The 25,594-nt window shown below is 43.1% G+C and overlaps 1 protein-coding gene, 1 long non-coding RNA gene and 1 other non-coding gene across 4 annotated transcripts in view; 2 read left to right on the top strand and 1 right to left on the bottom strand.

Moving 5' to 3' along the window:
* RIT2 (Ras like without CAAX 2) overlaps nucleotides 1-25,594 on the top strand; it is a 410,475-nt gene that overhangs the window by 136,154 nt on the left and 248,727 nt on the right. The gene's annotated exons all lie outside the window — the stretch shown is intronic.
* On the bottom strand, nucleotides 10,794-15,058 carry LOC130684145 (uncharacterized). Its single transcript, XR_008998333.1, has 2 exons — nucleotides 14,899-15,058; nucleotides 10,794-10,997 (listed from the first exon to the last, which is right to left on the bottom strand). It is a non-coding gene; the product is annotated as an uncharacterized LOC130684145 (long non-coding RNA).
* LOC118912226 (U6 spliceosomal RNA) lies at nucleotides 24,725-24,827 on the top strand. The gene has a single exon (XR_005024733.1). It is a non-coding gene; the product is annotated as a U6 spliceosomal RNA (small nuclear RNA).

Genomic DNA, 25,594 nt, shown 5'->3' with positions numbered 1-25,594 from the left:
ACAATTTTACCCACACCCTCTAAGAAGCCCTGGTTTATTTTAATGCAAAATGGTGATTCAAGACCACAACATGTATGCTACGAATAGTCACTACTCCTGGTTTATCATTGTTCCTAGACTTTTTCAATGGACAGAACCGGAAAATAGGATTACTGAAAGTTAAAAATAGAATTGTGCATGTTCTGGCCCCATTCTCTGCAAATTTTTTATTTATGGTTATTTATCTCTATTGTCAGATCACAGAGTCATTACATGAGTTCCCTTATGTAGTCTTCATTCTGTTGCCAGGCAACTGTGTCTGAGGAAGTCTCTCCTGTGCACTAGGAGAAGCACTAGGAGAAACCTCAACCTGGAGGAGGGTTCTTCATTCTAAATGAGAAAGAATTCTCAAGCAGGTAAGAAGAGTGTAGGTGTGGGTAAAATTGTAATATTTCTGGAATATCTTGCCCGGTTTTAGTGCATCTGCATATCAACAGGCATTCCTCAGGGGTGGATACTTTTGTTCATCTCCATATTGATGGGTAATTACCTGGGCAGCTGAGGGCTTATCTGAACCTGAGAGGTTAGGGGAAGGGCTGGCTTGCTTCCATCAGATCAGGAAAGAGAATTGGCCCTGGACCACAGTTTGTAAGCAATAAACAGATTTTAAACTTTATTTCTCCCTTTGACTGATTTTGGTTTTAGAGGTATTTTGCACCAGGATTTCCTTTCCTCGGAGTTACAGTAGGTAAAGAAGGAATTCATTAGAGGGAGACCAGCAGAGAATGGCAGCTGCCCTCAGGCAACAGAGAACAGGAAAGTGCAGAGGGAAAGAGGGAAAGTTCTCAGCATCGGGCAGATTGCCTTGCCAACTCCTGAAGCCAGGGTCATCTGGCATCTTGTGTCCACTTGGATCTGCGCAGCATGGGGACTGGCCCCTACCACTCCAGGATCTGGGGGAGCCATGGAGCACAGGAGGGAGTCAGATTATGTTTTGGGAACTTTCCAAAGAAAGGAGATTTTCAGGTAGGCTACTAAGAGCAGATCGCATAGCTGTAGTTTCGTTCAGCTCACCCAGGTGACAGAAACATGCAGGCCCAAATTTGAGCTCTTAGCAGCCCCTTCCTACTTATTAGGAGGAAAGTGGAGGCAGAGTGAAGACTTGGAAATAAAATGAAATCACAAAGAGACAAACCACAATAATTTGAGCAGCGAGCAAGTTTTATTTGAAAGTATGCACTTAAGGAAAGTAAAGTGCAGGTCCTCAGAGAGGAGGTGCACTGAAAGGTTGTGAATTCTGTCTTTTAAGGCTTTCAAGAAGGGAGAAAATAGAAGAGAGGGGGTTGTTGGGCATAGGCTTGACTTGTGGTCTTAAGATGTTTATCTCTGGTTGAGAGACACCATGTTTCCTCTCTTCTGTTATTAGACCTCCTGCTAATTCTGCTGAATAAATCCAATATAAGGGATTTACTTACCCTGTTCTTCTCCAAGGTAGTTCTTACCCTCAAGCAGTGGGGACATATCAGTTAAGACTGCTTGCCTTGCCTTAAGGTAGGCTGTTGGGTTGTTGTCTGACTACCAGAGAATCTGTTAGGAATTTTACTTCTCAACTCTCTGCTTTTTAAAATGGAATCTTAACCTTAAGATGGGGTCTCTCCTGTTTTTACTATACTGTTTATATCTCTGCATTTTTCATCATAGGTAGGAAAAGTTAATCATGATGCTTGTCCCAGGTCCCTGTCCTACCTCATTTCTACATATAAATATAATAAAGAATTAATACTTCTCACCATTTGTCAATGTCTCTCCAGTTTTGGTTATTTGAAGGTCTTTCTCAGGTATATTGTTAAGATAGGCCTTATCAAAACACCAGCCCTATGTTTTTGCATTTTGATGATAGTTTGTCTATTGCGTTTATACTTGAAAGTTAGTTTTCAGGATATAAAATCCTTAGTTCACATTTTAAGTGCTTGAAATTCTGTTTTCTTTTAATGAAGAGTATGATGACAGTCTAATTTTCCTTTTGTCATGTATTACTTACCTGGAATCCCCAAGAACTTCTTTTTTTCTATAAAATCCAATGATCTTATGAGGCTTTATTTTGTGATGGTGATTCTGAGTTGACTTTCCTCAGATACACAATCTGTCTTTTTGGTATGTAATTTCAAATCTTTAATTTCAGGAAATCGTTGAATTATAATTTTTCATATTTGTTCTCATGTTGCTTTCCTTTGGAGACTACTGCTATTAATACTGCAAATGTCTATGTCTGTCTTATAATTGTTTTTCTTTTTAATACTTTCAATTTTCTTTTTCTTTAAAAAATTTTCCTGTTTTATCTTACACTATTCTAAAGGCACTTCATTTATTTGTGTTCTTCTTTAGCCTTTGTTTTTGACATTTTTATTCTTTCCTATGCTCTACTACATTACTTCTGAGTTTTCCTAATCCTGATTTATGTTACTTAGTATCTTGTATTTTCTCAACGCATTTTAACTCATTTAAAAAATATTTGGTAACATTTCCAAAAGTTGGTGGTTTATCTCTCTAGGATGCTTGTCTTGACTATGGAGATGTTATTTTCTCCTTCTGCTTTTGTTGTCTCTTTATATTCATATAGAAATTGACTTCAATCCTGCTATACATTTTTACATGAAATTAGCTTTCCTGACTTTAGGAAGAAGCCCCATTTAAGGTAGTTTTTCTAATTCTACTACATACCTATCAAGCACAATTTTTCTGTTCTAGGCTTATTTTTCTGGGAGCATCTGTCTGTTCTCTTCCCTCACTTTTATCTAAACATTCTTTTTTCTTCATCTCTATTAAGCCTGTCATGCTCAATTCTCTTGCAAAAGTTTCTTCCCAGTGTGCAACTTGAGAGAAGAGAGCTGCTTTGTTTTGGAAATATCTGGGGGACAGTGTACCCCAGCACTTTCATGCTTACTGAGGATCTCTGCCTTCTTTGGCTAGTGAAGTATGCAAATCCTTTCCAGCTTCAACTGTTATGCTCCAAATGGCTTTCTGTTCTTTTGACAGAGTACCAGTTGGTTATATTGAAGTTTTCAGATCCATTGAACCTATTGTTGCTTGCCTATATATTCTCATGTACAGATGCCAATCCCATGTAGAGCTTTTATCCCTCACTAATATGTCTCTAGCCCACTCATATTTTGGTATATATGGGATTCTTTGTCATCTAGATTATGATTTTGCCCTAGGGTATTTTTTTTTTAATCAAGGTATCATTGATATACAATCTTATACTCAGGCTTCACATGAGCAACATTGTGGTTACTACATTCCCCACTATTATCAAGTCCCCACCACATACCCCATTTACAGTCACTGTCCATCATCATCGTAAGATGCTATAGAGTCACTAGACTACTCTGTGCTATACTTCCTTCCCCATGCCCCTCCTATATTATGTGCACTAATCATAATACCCCTAGGGGATTTTTTTATAGGGGAAATAAGTAACATTCAAAATCTATGCCACCATCTTCCTAGAATCCAACCTTGACTTCTTGGGAATTATGACACTGTTTTATCTTGTCAATTGCCATAAATTTGGGTAGTACCATCCCTGCCAACAAGGGACTTACATTAGAGTAATGGAGTGAACCTCTCATAATGGAAAATGGATGTCCATTTGTTATACTCTAAGTGTTTTCTCATCACTTGATTTATTCATGTTATAGTCTCAAAACATGGCCTTCTACTCTCAGGTGATAAATACTTACTGTAGATATTTTAAATATTCTCTCCATAAACAACTGCTTGTATATATAGAAGTAGAAAGCAATGATACTTTACTGTAAGCCAGTTTCCACCCCATTTTTGTAAATCAACTTCACTATAACTATTCAAATTGAATATATCATTTTATAATCAGATTTCATATTCTCAAGCTTTGATTACCAAGAGTTAATCACAGCAGGCTTTGAAGCCAGATTGAATAAAATGAGAATTCTCTCAAGCATTAGTGACAGAGTTGAGCACTGGTGATGCCCTGTAATTGAGTAATTCTGTGTCATTATCCCTCCTATTCTAGTTTCTCTACTTTCTCTTACCTTGTGCCCCCTCCTTCCCATGGAAGGACTATCCAATATTTGGTTAAAGGAATAAACTCTGTATTTCTCTAAAGCTTTAGAAAGTGTACAAGGGAACTTCAATCCTTTGTTCTATTTGAAGTGAACTGTGGTGGGAAGATGAATGCTGATAGGAACATTTCCTGAGCACTGTGGCAGAGGGAAGCTTCTCCTGTGTTACCAGTTATGTTTGATGTAACTATGTGTAATAGAGACTTATAGGGCTTAGTCAGAAAAGGAGACTTGTTCTCATATATCAAGAGATCTGGAGGCATGAAATCCAGAAATTGTGATAACTAAGAGACTATCTTGGGCCCAATATTTTTATGAATTATATTATTTCTCTGTTTGTAGTTATAATCTTTTTGGACAGAAGATAGCTCCAGGAAATCTAGACATTACATCTACATTCAAGACAAAAGGTAAAGGTAAACAACAAAGGACAAAACAGATGTAAGACAGTTTTCCCCTTTTAAAATGCTTTCCTGGAAATCTCATCTTGAAAATTGCTTTAAGTGAATCATATGTACTCCCCACCTGCAAAAGAGTATTAAGGGGGCTGATAACTATTATAACACTGCTACTCTGAACAATATTGACTTTCTCTTATGGTAAGCAAAATTCTGAAATGACACACAATCTTTTATGTAATCCCTTTGCCTTGAGTGTGGGAAGGACCTGAAACTTAGAATATGGCAAGGGTAATGAGATGTCACTCCCATGAAATGTTACATTATATGGTAAAGGTGAAGGTATTTTGCAGAAGTAATTAAGGTTCCTAATCAGTTGAGTTGTTAATCAGGAGGAGATTATCTTGGATGAGATAGACTTTATTAGATGAACTCTTAGAAAGGGAGTCTAGTGGTCAGTGACTAAAGAAGTCAGAGATTGTCTTGTGGGCTTTGAAAAAGTAAGGTGCCATGTTGGGAGAGGATCATGTGGCTAGGCTAGGGGCATGGCCTCTGGGAGCTGAAGGTGACCTCTAGTCAGCAAGAACACAGAGATCTCAGTTCTGTAATTTCAAGGAACTGAACTCGGCTAATGACTGAGTTTGGAAAAGGATCCAGTTATAGATACTAACACAACCCTGCTCACATCTTGATTTCAGCCTTTGGACTGTGATAAGAGCACACATGTGTGCTACACCCAGACTTCTGATCAATAGGAACTGTGAGTTAGACATTCTGCTTGAGCTACAATAACAGAGTACCACAGATTGGATGGCTTAAACAACAACATTTATTTTCTCAGAGTACGGAGGCTAGAATTCCAGGATCAAGATGGCATCAGGGTTCATTTCAGGGTGAGGCCTCTCTTCCTGGCTTGCTGATGGCTACCTTTCACTGTGTCCTCACAGGCCTTCTCTCCATGTGTTTGTGCACATAGAGGTCTGGTGTCTCTTCCTCTTATAAGGACACCACTCCTATTTGATTAGGTCCCCACCTGTATAATCCCATTTAACTTTTAATTACTTTCTTAAAGGTCTTATCTCTAAATATAGTCCTAAGAGGTTTTGGGCTTTAACATAAGAATTTTGAAGAAATGCAGTTCAGTCCATAACAGAATTGTTTTAAGCTTGCTGAGTGTGTGGTAGTTTTATAGTAATTGGAAACTGGTACAGTAATAAAAAATATGAAGAGACATTAGACAAGCACCTTATAGGATCTACCACAAATGGTGGCAATTACAAATACTGGCAGACCTTGGAGGGGGAGATGCTATATTAGCAAAGACTTGTAATATTGAAATTTCAAAGCACTTTCATGTTTTCTAAGTTTATCACAATAACCAAGTATTAGGTAAGGAGACTATATATTTGTTACCATTTTCCATACAGTAAATTCTGCTAAGCATAACATACATTCTTAAAAATCAGGGCACTATGTAAAATTACACAAATAAGAAAAAAACATGAGCCTATGGGAAAAATGGGGTAGGGTCTCAACACTCAAACAATTCATCAATGATATTAAAATATTTTTAAATAAAAGGGAACCTAGAGAGAAACAGTTTCACATGTGTTAAATGTTTACATATACAAGTACTACAATAAATATCGTTCTTTTCCTTTGAAAAAGATCCAAAGGTACTTGTGGAAGTGAGTGTTGGCAAAATTGTTAACTTGCAAGTTACTGTGAAGTTGTGGAAGAAAAGTGATCTGAAATTGGACAGAAAGTTGGAATTGCAAATGTGGATGGGTTAGGCTCATAATATGTGGTGGCCAGTAGGTTAGTAGATACTTGAGGGGTGTGCATATGTGTAAATATGTGTGTTTTTTACTTTTACTCAATTTGGTTCATCTAGGTGCAGTTCTTTTTCATCTAGTGTTTCTCAAAGACCAAATTTCACTTAAAAAAAAAAAGCATGAAATTTATTTGTGCTCAAATTTTCCCCAAATATATCAATTGCTTTGATACAAGTTTGCATTTACAAAACAAGCATTATAGTGGAAGTCGCTGTATAAGGAAACTGAATCTCAGAGGACTGCAGTGATTTGTTTAAAAATACACAGCTAATAAAGTATAGAGCTTATACATGAAAAGAATTTTTCTAGATTCTGGCACAATGGTCTTTCCTCTGTCCCATTCTCTCTTTAGTAGTTTGATTCTCATTCTGCCACCAGTTAGCATATTCAGTGCTGTGGAGATATTCAAACATGTATAAGACACAGTCAGAGTCTGCAGATCTAACAATCAAATAGGGAGATAATAGCCAATAAATAATTATAGTAAAGAGTGTAGTGGGAAAAACCTTATGAAAAAGGACAGTCAGTGAGTAAGAGTAGCAAAGGGCAGTAGTACTTCGATCTAGTGGATGGTTTCATGGAGGAAGCGGAAGTACTTAGCCTGAGTCCTGGATGATAAGTGTGAAGTAGGGGGGATATATGGGCATTCCAGAGGGAAGGCGAGTGTGGGAGCAAAGCCCAGAGTCAGCACATGGGCTGATTGTACTTCCTAGAAAGCACAGGGCACACTGAGGGCATTTGAGGCCTCCCAGTAGACTTAAATTTGCTTACTGGGAAGTCTTGCTACAAGACTCCTGCTAACAACAAAAACAAAAGGCTTTTGAAAATTATTCTTTAAATGTTTAAAGCACCTCTTGAGATACTGGAAATGTCATAATATATTGCACACCAAGGACTATAGGTTGTGTTTCCATAAAACATCTCAAATTGCAGTTTTGAATGAACTAAACTTACTTTAAACAGGGCAGGAGAAGCTGACGTGTGGAAAGGGTGCCTCCCTGCAATACGTGTCAGTTTAGGCCCAGAACATAGGAATGGGAAGCTCTTTCATAATTGGAGCTTTTTATTATAGAACCTATTTTTCAGTATTTTCCACTCTCAAAGGTAGACTCATAAACAGTAGCATGAAATGAAAGTTCTTTATAGATGCACAGTGTTTTAAGACATAAGTTCTCAAGAGTAACCAAAATAGCCACCCCTGCTGATGATTAAAGGACACCTGCACTGCTCTTGGTTATTGAAAGAACTTTCTTAGGATTGGGGTAGCATATGTCATACCAGATCCTTCTCCTGATCTGCTGAATGGAGCACAAAGGGAAGTGACCTGTTGCCATGGAAGGAGGTCACATTGAGTACCTTTTGGTGGGTTGGGGGGTGTTGGGAGGAGAGACATTTTTTCTTGTCAAACTGGGGAGTGAGACACACACACTGTTCTCCACCATAACGAACATTGTTCAGCATCTTGGCACGTCCACGGGAACAACATCAGACTGTGTCTGTGTGTATATCACTGAGGAGAAAAAAAACACTGGGAATAACTGAGTGGACAGAATTGGACTTTTGGCATCAGAAAGACAAAGGTTTTAAGTATAAGTCATCCATTTATGAGCTGCTTGCACAGAATACACCCTCAAAGGACTGTAGGTCCTTTCCTTTCAAATTATGAAAGACATTGGCTTCACAGTCAATTAACTGGAAGTCATGAAGCAGGTGTGATGGCACTAAAATGCATTTTAATTCTGAGTTTTTGTTGGGGGTCAGGGCTGGAGTGGGAAGCCTGTATGAGAGTCATCCTTAATATAAGAGGTTTCCTTCTGAAGGGATAAAGCAAATCAACTCTGATCATTGTTCCTAAGCAAGGGATACCAAAGTTCTTGTTTTCACACAAAGATAAGCTACATATGTGCAAATGGGAGAAGAAAAATAGCATTGGCGATTTGTTATTTAAAACTGCATTGAAGTGAAATCCTATTTGTTTGCTTGTCTAGATATGTTGCTTTGTTTTCTTAAAAGAGAGTTATGATTGGATGTTGTACTCATTTTCTCTCTGTCATGATGTTATTATAAACACAGTGGATTATGATGACACAAATCTGTACATTTCTGACAGAAAGCTGACATGGGTCTTGCTGGGCTAAGATCAAGGCATCAGCAGGGATACATTCCTTTCTGGAGTCTCTAGGAAAGTATCTGTTTCCTTGCCTTTTCTAGCTCCTAAAGGCTGCCTGCATTCATTGGCTTGTAGCTCTCCATCTTCAAAGCCAGAAATATTACATACCCTCTATGCTGCATCCTTGAGCACATCTTTCTCTGACTATCCTCTTTGGCCTTCCTCTTCCTTCTTAAAGGCCCTGGTGATTACATTGGGCACATCTAATAAGCCAGGATAATCTGTTTATTCTAACGTCAGTTTCAGTAACCCTCAGAAAACTATATCCCTCTCCAGTGAATTTTGTCCTATTATAAGCAGTCCATTTTTCACTCTTGTCAAGGACATTTTACATACCAATTATATCATTTGAACTGTTCCCTATCTTTATTTTTAACCATCTTCCCATATGAACATGTAATATTCTATACCTTTTCCAAACCATTAATGAAAATGTAAAAGATTGTGAAGAATGACAAGGTATATAGCAAACTACTAGAAAACTTCCTGTGGCCCGAAACTATCTACCATTTATCAATGTTGGTAGTAATTCAAACATGTACTAACCTCTCCAATCACCTTTGGTCCCAGTTAATACTTCTCCATTTTATCAACTGAGATTGCAAGTCAAACCCCTATATGAAGCCTATTTTCCTGAACAGTGACTGTTCAAAATGCCATTCATACATTTTGTAGCAGCCTAAAATATCATTAATCTGAAAAAACAGATTTGTACTCCTTTGGAGTAGCTACATACTCCTTTAAAATATAATCACATATCTTAGGATTTCATTCTCTCCTTATAAATGTTAGTTTTATCTTTTGCTTCTCAATACAACTCCCCTCCTAACAGAATAAGAAGGCAAGGAATTTTGATGACTTTTTCATTCATCAGCATTACACACTTCTTTTGCCATCTTTCTGGTATTTTGTCTTTTGTATCTGTTACAAATCTTCTCTAAAGTACAAAAGAAGAGAAATTAAAACCTTACACTCTCCTGGCAAAATCCCCAATGTTCCCATGGGCCAAGTACTGTTTGTCATCCTATTTTTACTTCTAAGTCATTTTATTTTTATCTGGACCATCTCTGCTTTCAGAATTCCTTCTTAATTTGCCAAGTGAGACTGCTTGACTCCATTTCTCTAGTGGAAACACCCTCTCCCACCCCGCAAATATCCCAGTACTTCCGTAACTTCAAGATGCTCACCTGTATATAAATATGCACACTTGTCTCCACCCTTTCCTCACACCCAGAACCTTTGCTTTCCACAACTGCAGGTGGCTTTTTTCACTGGAGTTTGAGGGAATGAGACTATCTGACATTGTACTATTCACAATCTAATAGTCATTAATGTTGGCTGGCATTAAAAAAAAAATGTCAACTTGCACTTTTGAATTTCAGGTTAATATGAACTGATCAAAGTAGTGAAGAATGTTGCTCAGTGTCTATGGAAAAGCAACACATTCAAAAGAAGTTAAGTGTTCTTATATAGGTGTGGCAAATTAATTTGGAGTTCCTGAAAAAAGATACCTATCCTTCTGTGAATAATTCAAGTCAAGCCCTTACAAAATAGATAATATTTGGGCTGGGTCTTAAAACATGAGCAGCATTTTGCACAATGGAGATGTGAAAGGAATTTCTTAGCAAAAATAGCAGCATGGATGTTTGTTCTGTGTTTTATTAGTGGAATGCAAGAAAGTCCAGTGAGCTTAGAACACAGAATGCATAGCAGTGAGTGCAAGTTTGGAAAATGTATTGTGAAACTGTAGGGAGCCTCATTGCCAGCTATGTTGTACTGTACCTTGGAAGATTTGGGAAACGGTATTTCAGTTGTTTCACTGAAATTCTTCCTTTTCTCCTCTTCCTCCTTCTCCCTCGCATTCCCTCCTCCCTTCCCGCCACCCACTCCCTCTCTCTTCCCTCAATAGAGTGAAATATGGAAAAATAATTCTGTATCAATGAGCCTCAGGCATTTTAAAATCTGAGCTATGTGAGCATCTCCTCATTAGATGAATGTTGCTTGAAGTCACTGGCTATTTCACAAGAGCTGACGAAACAGTGAAAACACCTTAATAACACTGTACTTCAATATTTATTGTCTTTTTATTTTAGGTTTTCTACCTTTAGGCTAAAAATACGTGAGGGCAGTAATGTTGTCTGTTTTGTTCATATTATGTCCCAGAACAAAATGTATAGAAGGTTCTCAAAATATTTTTTGAATAAGTAAATGAAATCTATGATGATAAATATGAGAGACAAGATTAATGTTACCAGCTGTGTCTGTCTAGCATTAAAGTGTGGAACAAAGTGAACTCTTAGACAGGTAATAACTCCAGGCCAGTTTTTTTCTCTTCTCAAACATTCGTTTTTTCTAAAATTCAACTATAACATTGAACCTAAGACGGAAGGGAGGACAGGAGACAAGAAGGAGACACGCATCTGTAAGCGCCTGCTGAGAGCGCCTCCCCAAGTGGGCAGACATCCCAGTCACACAGCGTCCGGAGTTGGCAGTCATCATTTACACTCGGTGCCTGAGAAGGGAGGAAATAAACGAAGCATAAATTACATACTATAAAAATTAATCAGCAGCTGTGTACCCTTGTCGTCTGTTCTAATGCATAGCTTCAAAACACCAGGCTGTTCCCACTGAGTGGTGGAAAGGTAAATGGAGACCAGATGTTTGAAGGTGACACACAGACTACAAATGAGAGCTGCTGCTATGGACAAGAAAACAAAATCTTGCATGGTGTAGAGGCTTCTAAGAAGAAGGGGGATGTGGGGTAGGTCTCACTAGAAGAGCCAGGCTGGTGGGCCATGAAGCTCAAGTCCTCTTTAAGGTGGTATGGGTATTCGCTACCAAAAGATAATTTGAAGTGTCCCACCCTGGAAAGATCTTAAGCATACATCACTCACATAACCTCTAATTGATGCAGAGAAGTGAGTTGCAAGGATATGCATCCTGAATTAGATCTCAGTTATGCTGTGGTTGCACCCAGCCATGAAGCTGCCTCCCCTGCCAACATCCATGGGAGTGGTGTTTGCCATGCTCTGTCACCCCCCCGCCAGAGTACAAGCACCCATGCTACAGGAATCCTAATATGGCTCATATCTGAATCAAGGATTTGACTGGATGCATCTGCTTGCTAGAGCCTGTATCACATGACTGTAACCTTGTTACAAAGGAGACTGGGAATGTGAGCCTGTCTCAGTCATGGAATGTAGGCCTGAAAAGATGCAGGGTGACCACAAACATAACAATTGTCCATGATACTTTCTCCTGTCTTTTACATTTTTAATGAAAGATTCAGCTCTCCATTAATTATGTGAGTATTAATTTAAGCTTGGACCAGATTTGGAATTTATGTATTCACTCAATTCATTTAAGAAACAGCATCTAATCTTCAAAGTAAACCTCTTTACACATTTGATTAATCTTTGAAAAACAACCAGTTTAGCAAAATAAGAATAACTTCTGGTGTCTAACAGACCAAATTTAGTCCCTCAACCACTTCCTACTTGTGAGCTTTGTAAAGTTTAATTATCTCTGGTTTTGTTTTTTCATATTTAAAATGGGCATATTGATATACACAGCATGACATGCAAATTAAATAAGCTAGCATATCTGAAAAGAATCAAGCAGAGCTCTGGACACAGTGAGAGAAGGTAAACTGAATTTTTTGACAACTTATATGCTTATCAAAATGCTAGAAAATACATAGAGGTGAATCAGGCATGTACGATGCTTTCAAATAGCTGAAACTATGAAAAATACTTAGAACAAAATGTTTAAAGTGCTTTAATAGAGCTCTGTGCAAAGTGTTACAGAAGGACAGAAGAGGGTTTAAGTTTCTCACTGGGCAAGGTTAAGAAGGCTTCAGAGGAAAATGTGCTGGTTAACTTTGTGTGTCAACTTGACTGGGCCATTGGGTACCCAGACATTTGGTTAAACATTATCCTAGGTGTGTCTGTGAAGGTGTTTCTGGATGAGATTAACATTTGAATCCATAGACTGAGTAAAGCAGACTGCCCTCCCAATGTGAGTTGTGTTCATTTGATTTATTGGAAACCTGAATAGAACAAAAACACTTAGGAAGAGGGAACTTTGCCTGATTGACTTATTGAACTGGGACATTGGTCCTCTCTGGCCCTTGGACTGTAACTTGTGCTTTGGGCTCTCCTGATTCTCAAGCCTTTGAACTTGGAATAGAAATACCAGCAGCTCTCTTAGGTGTTCAGTTTGTCAACTGTATGTCTTGGGGCTTCTCAGTCTCCATAATTGCATGAGCTAATTCCTTAAAATCAATCAATATCAAGATGTACCTTACAGATGTAATCAAAATGCTGTTAAAAGATATTATATGTTTGTTCTGTTTCTCTGGGGTCCCTTAACTAATAGAGGAAATAAACTGTGGAGCATCACTTGAAGGACAGTAGGTGTTCACAATATAATCAGGGATGTCATTCACTTCTCTTTTAAAGTCTGTCTTCATCTTCTCTAATCAAAAAAAGCCACCAAATACTTCAGAATATTATATATTTGCATTTTGAGTCTACAGAGATATATTATTTGGCCATGATCAATCCTCTAAATCTGCTGTATCTAGATACAGTGTAATAGCTGTGAGACATTTGACATGTAACTAGCCCAACTTGAGTGTACTCTAAGTGTGAAATCACAGTTCCTTTCAAAGCTTAGAACAAAGAAAAGCATGTGAGAGTTCTCAATATTTTTCTATATTGCTTACATAGTTAAATATTTTAGATAAACAATATAAAAATTTTGTCCATTTCCTTTTTATTGTTTTAATGTGGCTGTGAGACAATTTAAATTGCATATGTGGTTCATATTATATTTCCATGGACAGCACTGCTATTGTACTCGACTAGTAAGTAGTACGGGTATGACCTGGGTAGTTTATTAGAAATATAGAATCCTAGCCCCAAACCTACTGAATCAGAACATGTACTACAACAAGATCCCCAGGAGATGTGTAAGTACAGGAAAGTTTGTGAAGTACTATCCCAGCCCATTGTCCCCAGAGTCCCCTCGTCTTGCTCCATCTGTAGAGCAGCCTCACTGCTGCCTTCTTTATCTGAGGGAGGCTGACGAAGTGAGGATACTCCAACTTCTCAAAAGGCAAGACTCGAGAATTCTATCATGTTTCTCAATGTCAAAATTTTATTTAGTCTATCTGTAGAGTTCAGTTGTTACAATGCCATACTCAGCAAGCTTGGAGAACAAAAGATCATTTTGTCATTAATTTTGAAGAGAGAAAAGGGACCATTTCTTCCCATGCACACATAGCTCTTCAGCAGGCCGCTGCCGGCAGCTGGGAGTGCCGCACCTCCTGCCAGGCCTTTGTCCCCTGGCCCCCTCCAGGCTCTGCACCCACAGCTGTGAGCAGTGTTTTCCCTCCCTTCATTGCCCTTTATCATCCTGCTCATCATCCCCTCGGGCCCTGCTTTCTGCTTTCTTTCCTGACAGCTAATTTTGTGTAAAAGTAATCTCAGAGTAAGGTGTTTGTGCTTGATAATAGCTTAATATTTTACCTCTCTTGTAGTTTTATTGCATTTTAATAGAGAGTTCCTGGAAATAAAATGGCTTATCTTAGAGAGAATGAAACAGAAAGGGTAGAATTTGGGACATAATGCCAGGCCAAGGAGACAGATATTTTGGACAGAAAAGTCCTTTGGCATCATTCTGTTTTCCATCTCTATAACCCATATTCACCTGTATTGTCATATTTTATTCAATTTGAAGACTAATATCTAGAGGTTTGCCATTTCATTATGTAAAATAATATTGATATAGACAAAGGAAAAAAAATCATTCAAAAAGATTAAGTCATGGGTTAATTTTGTGGACATACTGTTATAGATATGTAAAATTAGAAAACTAGAACTGAGTATTTTCTCCTTTTTTATACTAGAGTAATGTAAACATTCCCTCTTAAAAATGTTTTTTAATAGTAAGTATCATACAAATACAGAAAAGCATATAAAACAGTGATTTCTCATAATGTAAGTAACCAAATAATCCTCATCTCAGGAAAGTATTTCCCAATAAATTACAACTTAGTTTGATGTTTATTTTTTAATTTTATATAAATCAAATATACATCCAGTTTCTTTAACTCAACATTATGTTCTTAAGATTCAACTCTGTTGTAGTATGCTGGAGTTTCCTAAACTGCCTAGAGAGACCAATCCACTGGATGAGTGCACTAGAACTAGTGTCTCATACTACTGATGAACCCTGGGTTGTTTCTCACTTAGGGAAAGTGTGAAAAATGCTGATATAAATATTTTCACTTACATCTTTTGTGCCCATGTATAACTGTACATGTGCATGTATTCCTGATAAGTGGAAATGCTTCTAACAAACTGCCAAAAATATCTCAATGACAAAAAAAAAATGTGTCTCTCACACACCTATAGGTTTGTTGGAGTGTTCCTTCAGACCAGTATCTATCTTGTTTCTGAAACCAGCGAGCATCTCAGGGCATACTCTTCTCATGGAGATGGAAGAATAAAAAGACATATGCACGTTTCTTGCCACTATTCACATCATATCCATTAGTATTCCATGGGCCAAAGTGTAAAGAAGTGCAAAGAGCAGCAAAAGTCAGGAAAAAGAACTAATAAAACCTAGCTAAACCCTAGAGCAAGAGCAACCCAGTTTTCGTAGAAACTGCCCGAAGCTAACACGCCTGCCCTAAGTTAGATAACCAGAGGTGGGCAGTGGCCTCGGGACATAACCCGGGATAAGTCACGTAGACATGCTTGTGTGAGCTAGAGGTTATGGGAAGCGGTTAGGTAACCGGGGCGTTCTCGTTTCAACTCCATTGGTTAAAATATAGAATCTATAGAATGTGTTTTAAAATTATTGGTTGTAGAAATGCACGGGCTTCGGTGCAATGGCTGTGAAAACCCTATATAATCCATACCTAAAGTTGCCTAGGGGTCGGCAGCTTGGACTCGGCCTGCGTGTCAGGGGAGGTGCTGTCGGCCCCAGCTAGCTGGCTGAATAAAGACTTTGCTTGGATTTACATCTCCATGTCCGTGTGGTTTGCTCTCTGGGGAAACCCCGGAGTCCTGGATCCTAACATTTTGGGGGCTCGTCCGGGATTCAAGCGGCTTCCCTGGGAACAAAGGACGGCTGGAGGCAAGGTCTAATTGTCCGGACGGGGCTGTGTAATTCGAGGGTCGCCCCCTTGTGTCTGCATAAACCCATTATAAAGCGGGAGTCGCCATCCCGTGTATGGTCTCGGGTTAGTGACCCCGAGTGAGGAAGTCCGGGTTGGTAGTCCTGGCCCCCAGGTTAGCAACCCTGGGTGAAGTCCAGGTAACCAATCCTGGCCCTGGGGTACGAGTTACTCGTCCTTGGGAAGGCAAGTCTGATCGGCAGGAACCTGGCGCCCAAGGAGGAAAAGATCGAGCTCGTCACCCTGCGGCAGTCCGAGTGGACGCCTTTCGGGAGAATCACGAGAGTTTTTGAGGATCCTGAAAGTGGTGAGTGTGGTGCGCACCAGAGTGAGAGAAGGACCGGTCCAAGCGAGTGCGATCAGATGTGGTGTGTGTGTTTAGTGTTATTGTTGCTTGTTTTATTGTGTTTTGGTTTATATTTCTTTCTGTGCTTATCATTTTAAGTTTCCCCTATTCTGAGGTTCTCCTGTTCTTTCCGTTCCTCCTTTCTGCCACTAAATCATTCCCCGCGGGCACGGGTCAGGCAATTAAGAGCCATTAGGGCACCCACCGCTAGAAGACTCCCGTGACAGGATAAGGGGGTCACAGCCGTGAATCCCAGATAAATTCACGTCCCCTGCAGAAGAAAAAAACTGTGCAACGACAGGCACCCGTTCACAAGCACATACACCAGTCATCTTGTTTTAAGTGGCATCTCTATCCTTCGCCTTTGTCTTCCTCACTATGGGCCAAACTCAGGCTACTCCTAAAGGTCTGATCCTTTCCCATTTTCCGAAGGTCAAGGAACAGGCCTTCAATATGGGTCTTAGCATCAAGAAAGGTAAGCTCAACACCCTTTGCTCAGCCGAGTGGCCTTCCTTTGAAGTAGGCTGGCCGATGCAGGGGTCTCTTTCCTTGGACCTTATCAGCAAAGTCAAAGCCATTATCTCCCGGCCAGACCCTGAGGGCCACCCCAACCAACTTCCCTATATTCTTGTCTGGGAAAATTTGGCCGAGAATCCCCCTTCCTGGCTGAGGCCCTTTTTGGTGGGGAAACCTCACACCGACCCACTAAAGACTTCCGTCCTAGTTGCCCAGGAAGATTTAAAGCCCTCTGATCGCAGGGCCAGAACCCCAAGTGCACCGCCTGTTCTCCCGGACAGTTCTCCCATATACCCCCCTCTGCCAATTGAACGGCCACCCCCATATGCGGCTCCAAGGGAGGAATGGGGTGAAGCCACTGGGGGGGTAGAAAACGAGGTTGGGGAGCCTAGCAGGGACCAGGCGGCCACAGCTTCTCCAGATTCTTTAGCAAGAGAAAACAGGAGGCCAGGGAGAGCGGGAGGAATGGCCGCAGCTTTTCCAGGCTCTCCAGCAAGAGAGGGCAGGAGGCCAGGGATAGCGGGAGGAATGCAGTTAAAGCCTTGGGGGGCCAGGGAACAAGAAGGGGAGGCTCCCTCCTCCACCTCAGAAGGAGCAGTGCCGGTCCTGCCTGTGCGTGCCATCGGTGCAGGCAGTCCGGACGGAGCTCAACAATATCAGTACTGGCCCTTTTCATCTAGTGACCTCTATAATTGGAGGACTCAGAACCCTCCCTTCTCGGAAGACCCCAAGTGTTTTATAGGTCTGGTGGAGTCCATTATGTTTACCCATCGTCCCACATGGGACGACTGCCAGCAATTGCTCCGCACCCTCTTCACAACAGAAGAGTGAGAGCGTATCCTCAATGAGGCCAGGAAAAATGTCCTCGGAGAAAATGGAAGACCCACTACCCTCCAGCCCATCATCGACGAGGCGTTCCCACTTGTGCGCCCGAATTGGGACTTCGGGACTGCAGAAGGTAGGGAGTGTCTCCGGGTCTACCGCCAGACTCTGATGACTCGTCTCCAGGCGGCCGCTAGGCAGCCCACTAACCTGGCTAAAGTAAAAACTATTGTTCAGGGGGAAATGGAAAGCCCGGCCACGTATATGGAAAGGCTGTTTGATGCTTACAGGCAATATACCCCCATAAACCCAGAAGCAGAGGAACATAGATCAGCTGTAGTCCTTTCATTCATCAACCAGGCAGCCCCCAATATCCGGAGGAAACTCCACAAGCGGGATGACCTGGGGGAAATATCTATTAGAGAAATGCTGCAGCAAGCAGAGAAGGTCTTCAATGCTAGGGAAACTCCAGAAGACAGAGAGGAAAGGCTGAGGAAAGAGAAATGGGTAATGCAGGAGAAAAATAGGAAAGAAAACAGAGAATTTCAGAGGAGGGAGAATAAGAAGCAGAGGGAGGAGATGGCCAGGATATTCCTGGCCGGGGTGAAGGAGAGCCCTAGATCACCTCGAAGAACAGGGCCCCGCCAATCCCGACTAGGACGAGATCAATGCGCCCTGTGTAAGAGATATGGGCATTGGAAGAGGGAGAGCCCCAAAAGGAGGGAAAAGGCAGAGGGAACCCCGTTAAGACCCTACACGTAGGAGAGGAGAATTGACTGGGACGGGGCTCGGCACCCCTCCCCGAGTCCTGGGTAACCCTGTGCATGGAGGGGACTCCCATTGGGTTCATGGTAGATACTGGGGTGCAGTATTCAGTTCTCAACCAAGCCCACGGTTCCCTAAACCCAGGACGCACAAGTATAGTCCAAGGAGCGACAGGGTCCAAGAGATGTGCCTGGACTACTAACAGATAAGTGGACCTAGGAAGGCATCAGGTCGCTCACTCATTTCTGGTTGTACCCGAGAGCCCCGCACCATTGCTGGGGAGAGACTTACTAACCAAGGTCGGGGCGCACATCCATTTTGAACCCGAGGGGATAAAGATCATGGACAAAGAAGGGCAGCCCTTACAACCGGTACATGTGTTGACTCTATCCCTGGCCGATGAACATCGCCTGTTTCAGGCGGATCAAGAAGAGGGAGGCCAGGGAGAACAGGGAGAAATTGACTTTTGGTTGCAGAGGTTCCCTTCTGCATGGGCCGAAACCAGAGGAATCAGTCACGCCAAACATCTGCCCCCAGTTGTTGTTCAACTCAAAGCTGCGGCCCTACCCGTCCGGGTCCGGCAGTATCCAATACCAGAAGAGGCTAGGAAAGGGATAGCACCCCATATCCACAAACTGCTGGAGACAGGAATCCTTAAACTCTGCCGATCCACATGGAATACACCCCTGCTTCCAGTAAGGAAGCCTGGCAGTGGGGATTACAGACCAGTGCAGGACTTGCGAAAGGTCAATGAGAGAATAGAAGACATCCACCCTACAGTGCCCAACCCTTACACCCTACTCAGCCACCTGCCACCCTCACATGTGTGGTATACTACTCTGGACCTGAAAGATGCCTACTTCAGTATCCCACTCTCTGAAGTTAGTCAGCCTTTGTTTGCCTTTGAGTGGCAGGAGCCAAGGGGGAGGAAGAAATGGGCAACTTACCTGGACTAGACTGCCACAGGGCTTCAAGAACTCTCCCACCTTATTCAATGAAGCCCTAAGCCAGGACCTGGAGCCCTTTCACAGGAGCCACCCCCACGTGACACTGCTGTAGTATGTGGATGACCTGTTGCTGCCCACAGAAACCCGTGAGGAGTGCGAAGAAGCCACGGGGAACTTGCTGGCTGAACTAGGCACACTGGAATATCGAGCCAGCGCCAAGAAAGCCTACATCTGTCAGAGGTCAGTGGTCTACCTGGGGTATAAAATATCTAATGGAGCCAGGTGGCTAACGCAGGCCATGAAACAAACTATCCTGACTATCCCCATCCCTTCCTCACCCCGGGGAGTGAGGGAATTTCTTGGCTCAGCCGGGTTCTGCAGGCTCTGGATTCTAGGATACACAGAAATAGCCCGACCGCTATATGAGGCGACCAAAGAAGGGCCAGGCTGGCAATGGAATCAGGAACAACAAGAGGCTTTTGACAGACTGAAAGAAGCTCTCCTCCGGGCCCCCGCCCTATCTCTGCCAGACCCAGAAAAACCCTTCATCCTGTTTGTAGATGAAAAGAAGGGAGTGGCTAAAGGAGTCCTGGCTCAGCAGCTGGGCCCATGGAAGAGACCTGTGGCCTATTTGTCCAAGCAGCTGGACCCAGTGGCCTCTGGGTGGCCACCTTGTCTGCGTATTCTAGCAGCCATTGCTCTACTAGTAAAAGAGGCAGACGAGCTGACTTTTGGCCAGAACCTGAGAGTAACAACCCCACATACTGTAGAGGGGATCCTCAGGCATCCTCCAGGAAAATGGATGACGAATACAAGACTCACCCACTACCAAGGGCTCCTACTAGATTCTCCACGAATTGTCTTCTCTGACCCGGTGACCCTAAATCCTGCCACCCTTCTGCCGGACCCAGATCTGTCGACCCCTATCCATGACTGTAGAGACATCCTTTCCAAAATTATACAGGTGCGAGCAGACCTGAAAGACATACCATTACCAAACTGTGAGCTAAATTGGTACACAGATGGGAGCAGCTTTGTGCAGGAAGGGGTCAGGAGAGCAGGGGCAGCGGTAGTGACCCACGAAGGGGAAGTTGTTTGGAGCGCAGCTTTGCCCCCTGGCACCTCAGCACAGGCGGCGGAACTTATTGCTCTCGCTGAGGCCTTGGAAAGAGCCAAAGGCAAGCGGGCCAACATCTACACAGATAGCAGGTATGCTTTTGGCACTGTCCACGTCCACGGTGCCATCTACCGAGAAAGAGGATTCCGTTTCGTGGAAGGAAAGGAACTGAGGAATCTACAAGAAGTCCAAAGACTACTAGCCACTATCGAAAAACCAAAGGCAGTAGCAGTTATACATGTACCGGGCCACCAACCAAAGAAGACACCTGAGGCCATCGGCAACAACCATGCTGATGCGGAAGCTAGGAGGGCGGCCCTCTCAGACTCCCTTGTACTTGTAGCCCTCAAGATACCCATACCTGAACTGCCGGCCCTGCCACCCAAACCTGAGTATTCCCCTCAGGACCTCAAGTGGATTAGGAAACAAATCTCGGGGAAAGTGTTTGGGAAAGGAAATTGGGGTAGGGACCAAGAAGGTAGATTGATTCTGCCAGAAGTATTAGGACAGTATATGCTTGCTAATCTGCATAAGTCCACCCATCTAGGCTGGAAAAAGCTGCTCAGCCTTTTCCAGTCTGCACAGTTGGTGTTTCCCCACCAGAATGAGGCAGCTCGTCAGATCATGAAAGAATGTAGTAGCTGTGCAATGCTAAGACCAGCCCCAAGAGAGCTGCACCCGGCAGGTACTTGGGAAAGGGGGAGGGCTCCAGGGAGGAGCTGGGAAATAGACTTCACTGAAGTAAAACCAGGGAAGTATGGATATAAGTATTTGCTGGTTATGGTGGATACCTTCTCGGGGTGGGTGGAGGCTTTCCCAACCAAGCATGAGGCCAGCCAGGTGGTAGCAAAAAAAATAATTGAAGAGATTGTCCCCAGATATGGGGTCCCTGAAGCCATAGGTTCCGATAACGGCCCGGCTTTCATTAGCAAAGTCCTGCAGGGATTAGCCCTGGCTTTGGGGGTGGATTGGAAGTTACATTGTGCTTACAACCACAAAGCTCTGGGCAGGTAGAGAGAATGAATCGGACCTTGAAGGAGACCCTTTCTAAATTGGTATTGGAGACTGGCAGGGACTGGGTGACCCTCCTTCCCTTAGCCATCTTCCGCGCTCGGAACTCCCCCTTTGTACATGGTTTAACTCCATTTGAGGTAATGTATATGGCCCCTCCACCCATAACTCGGCGAGTGCAGCTTCCCGGTGCAGAGGACCCGGCCCCTGACTATCTGAATGTGCTGCAAGCTCTTGCTAAAGTGCAGCAGGAAATCTGGCCCCTGATCAGAGCATATTACGAGGGTGGGAAAATTCCGAGCCCGGAACATGGCATAGTCCCAGGGGATATGGTATGGGTCAAGAGACACCAAGTGAGGACTCTCGAGCCCAGGTGGAAGGGACCTTATGTTGTATTGTTTACCACCCCCACTGCTCTCAAGGTTGATGGTATCACTCCCTGGGTGCATCACACCCACGTTCGGAAGGTCCTGCCTCATAAAGATCCAGGGGCCCGCAAGGAAGAGTGGAAGGTGCAGCAGCATCCTGCGAATCCCCTAAAACTACACCTAAGCCGAAGATGAAGGGGATCCTGCTGATAAGCACCTTAATATGGACCTTCAAGGGAACCACGCTTGAAGGCACCAACCCCCCTCAGCCATGGGACCTGACCTGGATGCTGGTCAACGGCGAAACTGGGGAGGTCATCAGTACCACAGAACACACTGCGCCACTCGGAACCTGGTGGCCTGACCTGTTTTTCTGCCTTCGACGGATCAACCAAGGTTACCGAACCCTTTGGGGACAGCCCAACGTCCCTCAAAACTTGGCTCGCTCCCATGGATTTTATGCTTGCCCAGAAGCAGGTAAAGGAGAATCATGTGGGTGGGGGCCCTTCTGGTGTGCCAACATAGGGGACTGTGTGACCTCGAACGATGGGGATTGGAGATGGCCAGTTACAAAAAAGGATGCTGTCAAATTTTCTTATGTCAACCAGGGCATCGCTCGTCACGTGCCTATGGACAAGGCTTGTGACCAAAGGGACCAGGATTGGGTACAAATTCAATTCACCGAGACGGGCAAAATGACTGAGGTATCGCGTTGGATAAAAGGACTAAAATGGGGGATAAAGTACTATAAATATGGGAGACATGGGGAACATGAAGGCTCAATCCTCACCATCAAATTAGCCGTGTCAACTCCCAGCACCGCCGTAGGTCCCAACCCGGTTATACATCCCCAGACACCTTCAATCCAGGACAAGGGCCTGGGCCAAAGGGATGAGAAAATGTCGACTGGACGTATGCCTGCGCCTCACGCCTGGCTCAGCTCCCTGAGGGGCGCCCTGGCGGGCACTGACAGCTACATCCGCCGGCCAACCGCCGGAACACATGCCCCGGACCCACCTGTAGTAGTAGCCGGGGCCATAGCCATAATAGCCATGGGGTAAGTCGTCGGAGCTGCCATAGCCTGGCCCATAGCCCTGCTGGTAGCCGTAGCCCTGGTTCCAGTAGGTGCTGTAGCCCTGATTCCAGAGCCCAAAAGAGGACCAGGTCTGGGTCCCTCCGGGTCAGATAACCCCATGCGGGAAATGGTGCAGGCAGTAGCAGAGACTCTTAACCACACCACTCCCTCCCTCACCTATCCCTGTTGGCTATGCTACCCAGGTTCACCCCCCTTCTATGAGGCAATCGGGATAAATGGCTCCTACACTATCAGCAACTCCCATCCCACTTACTGGGACGGGAAACCATGGGGACTTACGATCGCTCAGGTTTCGGTCGCTGGTACGTGTGTAGGCACAGTCTCGATGGCCCAGGGCCAGTTATGCTTTTCCTACGCTTACACCACGTGGGAGCAGGAAAAGTGGATTATACCCTCCTCGGGCTGGTGGCTCTGCTCAAAGACAGGCCTCACTCCGGCCCTATCCACCTCTGTGTTCAATGCTAACGTGAGTTTTGTGTGCTGGTGGCCATTCTACCTCGCCTAATGTATCATTCTCATGAATCTCTCCTTTCTTATTGGGAAGAAAGGCCGAGCCTCCACCGGAGCAAGAGGGAGGTTGTTACCACCCTGACCATTGGGACCCTCTTCTCCCTAGGGATAGCAGGGGCAGGCACTGGGGTCACAGCCCTTGTAACTCGGGAAAAAGGGCTCACAGCCCTGAGGCTGGCAGTTGACAGGGACCTAGAACAACTCCAACAGTCAATATCAGACCTGGAGCAATCCCTTACCTCCTTGTCAGAGGTGGTCCTACAAAACCGAAGGGGCCTGGACCTCTTGTTTTTAAAGGAAGGTGGACTGTGTGCAGCCCTAAAGGAAGAGTGCTGTTTCTATGTAGATAAGACAGGTGCAGTCAGAGATTCCTTAGCCAAACTAAAAACAGATCTAGAGAAGAGGCGTAAAGAATATGAAAGTAACGAAAGCTGGTTTGAGTCTTGGTTCAAATACAAGCCTTGGTTCGCTACCCTCCTCTCGGCCGTTGCAGGGCCACTGGTCATCCTGCTGTTGTTGCTCACAATCGGTCCGTGCATAATAAACAGGCTGCTTAAGTTTGTACAGGAGAGGGTTAACACCGTCCAACTTCTGGTCCTTCATCAAAAGTATCAGGCCCTAGGTGCCGCTGTGGAAGATTCCTCAGTCTGATCAAGAAAAGGGGGGAATGTAAAGAAGTGCAAAGAGCAGCAAAAGTCAGGAAAAAGAACTAATAAAACCTAGCTAAACCCTAGAGCAAGAGCCACCCAGTTTTTGTAGAAACTGCCCGAAGCTAACACGCCTGCCCTAAGTTAGATAACCAGAGGTGGGCAGTGGCCTCGGGACATAACCCGTGATAAGTCACATAGACACGCTTGTGTGAGCTAGAGACTACGGGAAGCGGTTAGGTAACCGGGGCGTTCTCGTTTCAACTCCATTGGTTAAAATATAGAATCTATAGAATGTGTTTTAAAATTATTGGTTGTAGAAATGCACGGGCTTCGGTGCAATGGCTGTGAAAACCCTATATAATCCATACCTAAAGTTGCCCGGGGGTCGGCAGCTCGGACTCGGCCTGCGTGTCAGGGGAGGTGCTGTCGGCCCCAGCTAGCTGGCTGAACAAAGACTTTGCTTGGACTTACATCTCAGTGCCCATGTGGTTTGCTCTCTGGGGAAACCCCGGAGTCCTGGATCCTAACAAAAGTAAGTCACATGGCCAAGCCTAAAATCAAAGAACAGAAGTACACTCCACACACTATACTGCGGCAAGGGGTCAGGCATAGAGAAGAACTAAGGCCAGTAATTCAATCTTACCCAACAGGTTATGGAAAGGGTCGGCTTTAGAAGGTAGTCCCCGTTTTCTAAACTTGTTGCACCATTTTACACTCCACCAACAGTACATGAAAGTTCTTTGTAGCGTTACAAGTTCATCAGTATTTGATACCATCAGCCTTTTAAGTTTGTCACTCTGTTGGGAGAACATTTGTATCATATTATAGTTTTAATTTGCTTTTTACTAATAAGGTTGTGATCAGTCATTTGAAAAACCTTTTTACAAACTCAATTTCTTTTGCTCACTTGAGCAGCATATATATACTAAATTTGGAATAATATGGAGAAGATTAGCATGGTCCTGTGCCAAGGATAATAAGCAAGTTTGTGACATGTCCCACATACTCCCATTGCCTCCTCAATCCCTGGGCCACTATCACTGCCTCCTAACCCCAAGGGTAGGAAAAGGAAAGGAAAGGAAAAAAACATACTTCTTTTAATACTTTTTGCTCCATCAGATACTCCTTCTTTCCTTCTAGTTCATGCAGTGAGATAACCCCTAAGATGGTGAAGAGTCACCTCTATTATGAAGTCTTTACCTGTTCATGAACCTCCAACTCTAAGTGGACTTAGTTATACTACCTTTGTGTCCCCATTTAAGGATAAAGCCCACATCTTTATCTTTGTGTCCCTAGTACCTAGTATTTTTTTTAATATATAGTTGAAATCAAATATCCCATAATGAATACGTAAACAAAAGTTCTTCTACATTAGCATACTCACTACAAAGATTGGGCAAATGCTGTAACTTTTATCCTTTAGTTTCTCATCTGTAACTTGAATTGACAAATAGTTCCTTTGTAAGATTATTATAAGAATTAAATGATACGATGAGCATTTTAATTTTATATATGTATTTATTGTATTTATAATATTATTCTATATTTACCAAGCTGGCATAGTTTCAATGTTCTACAAGTTAGAGCAATAAATATCACTACTTTAAAACAAACCCCCCTCAATTTCTTGCCCACTTTTCATTGGAGAAGGTTGCTTTTTTCTGATTGTAGGAATTCTTTACATATTCTAAAATTAAGCCTTTCATTGCTGCATATACTTTATTCTACACTATGGCTTGCATTTTCTTTCTCTTAATAGTGCCTTTGATGAAGTG

The sequence above is a fragment of the Manis pentadactyla genome, chromosome 6 (genome assembly GCF_030020395.1).
Source record: "Manis pentadactyla isolate mManPen7 chromosome 6, mManPen7.hap1, whole genome shotgun sequence".
NCBI lineage: Eukaryota > Metazoa > Chordata > Mammalia > Pholidota > Manidae > Manis > Manis pentadactyla.
The sequence above is the reverse complement of the archived record's forward strand: the minus strand, read 5'-3'. Positions and strand labels throughout refer to the sequence as shown.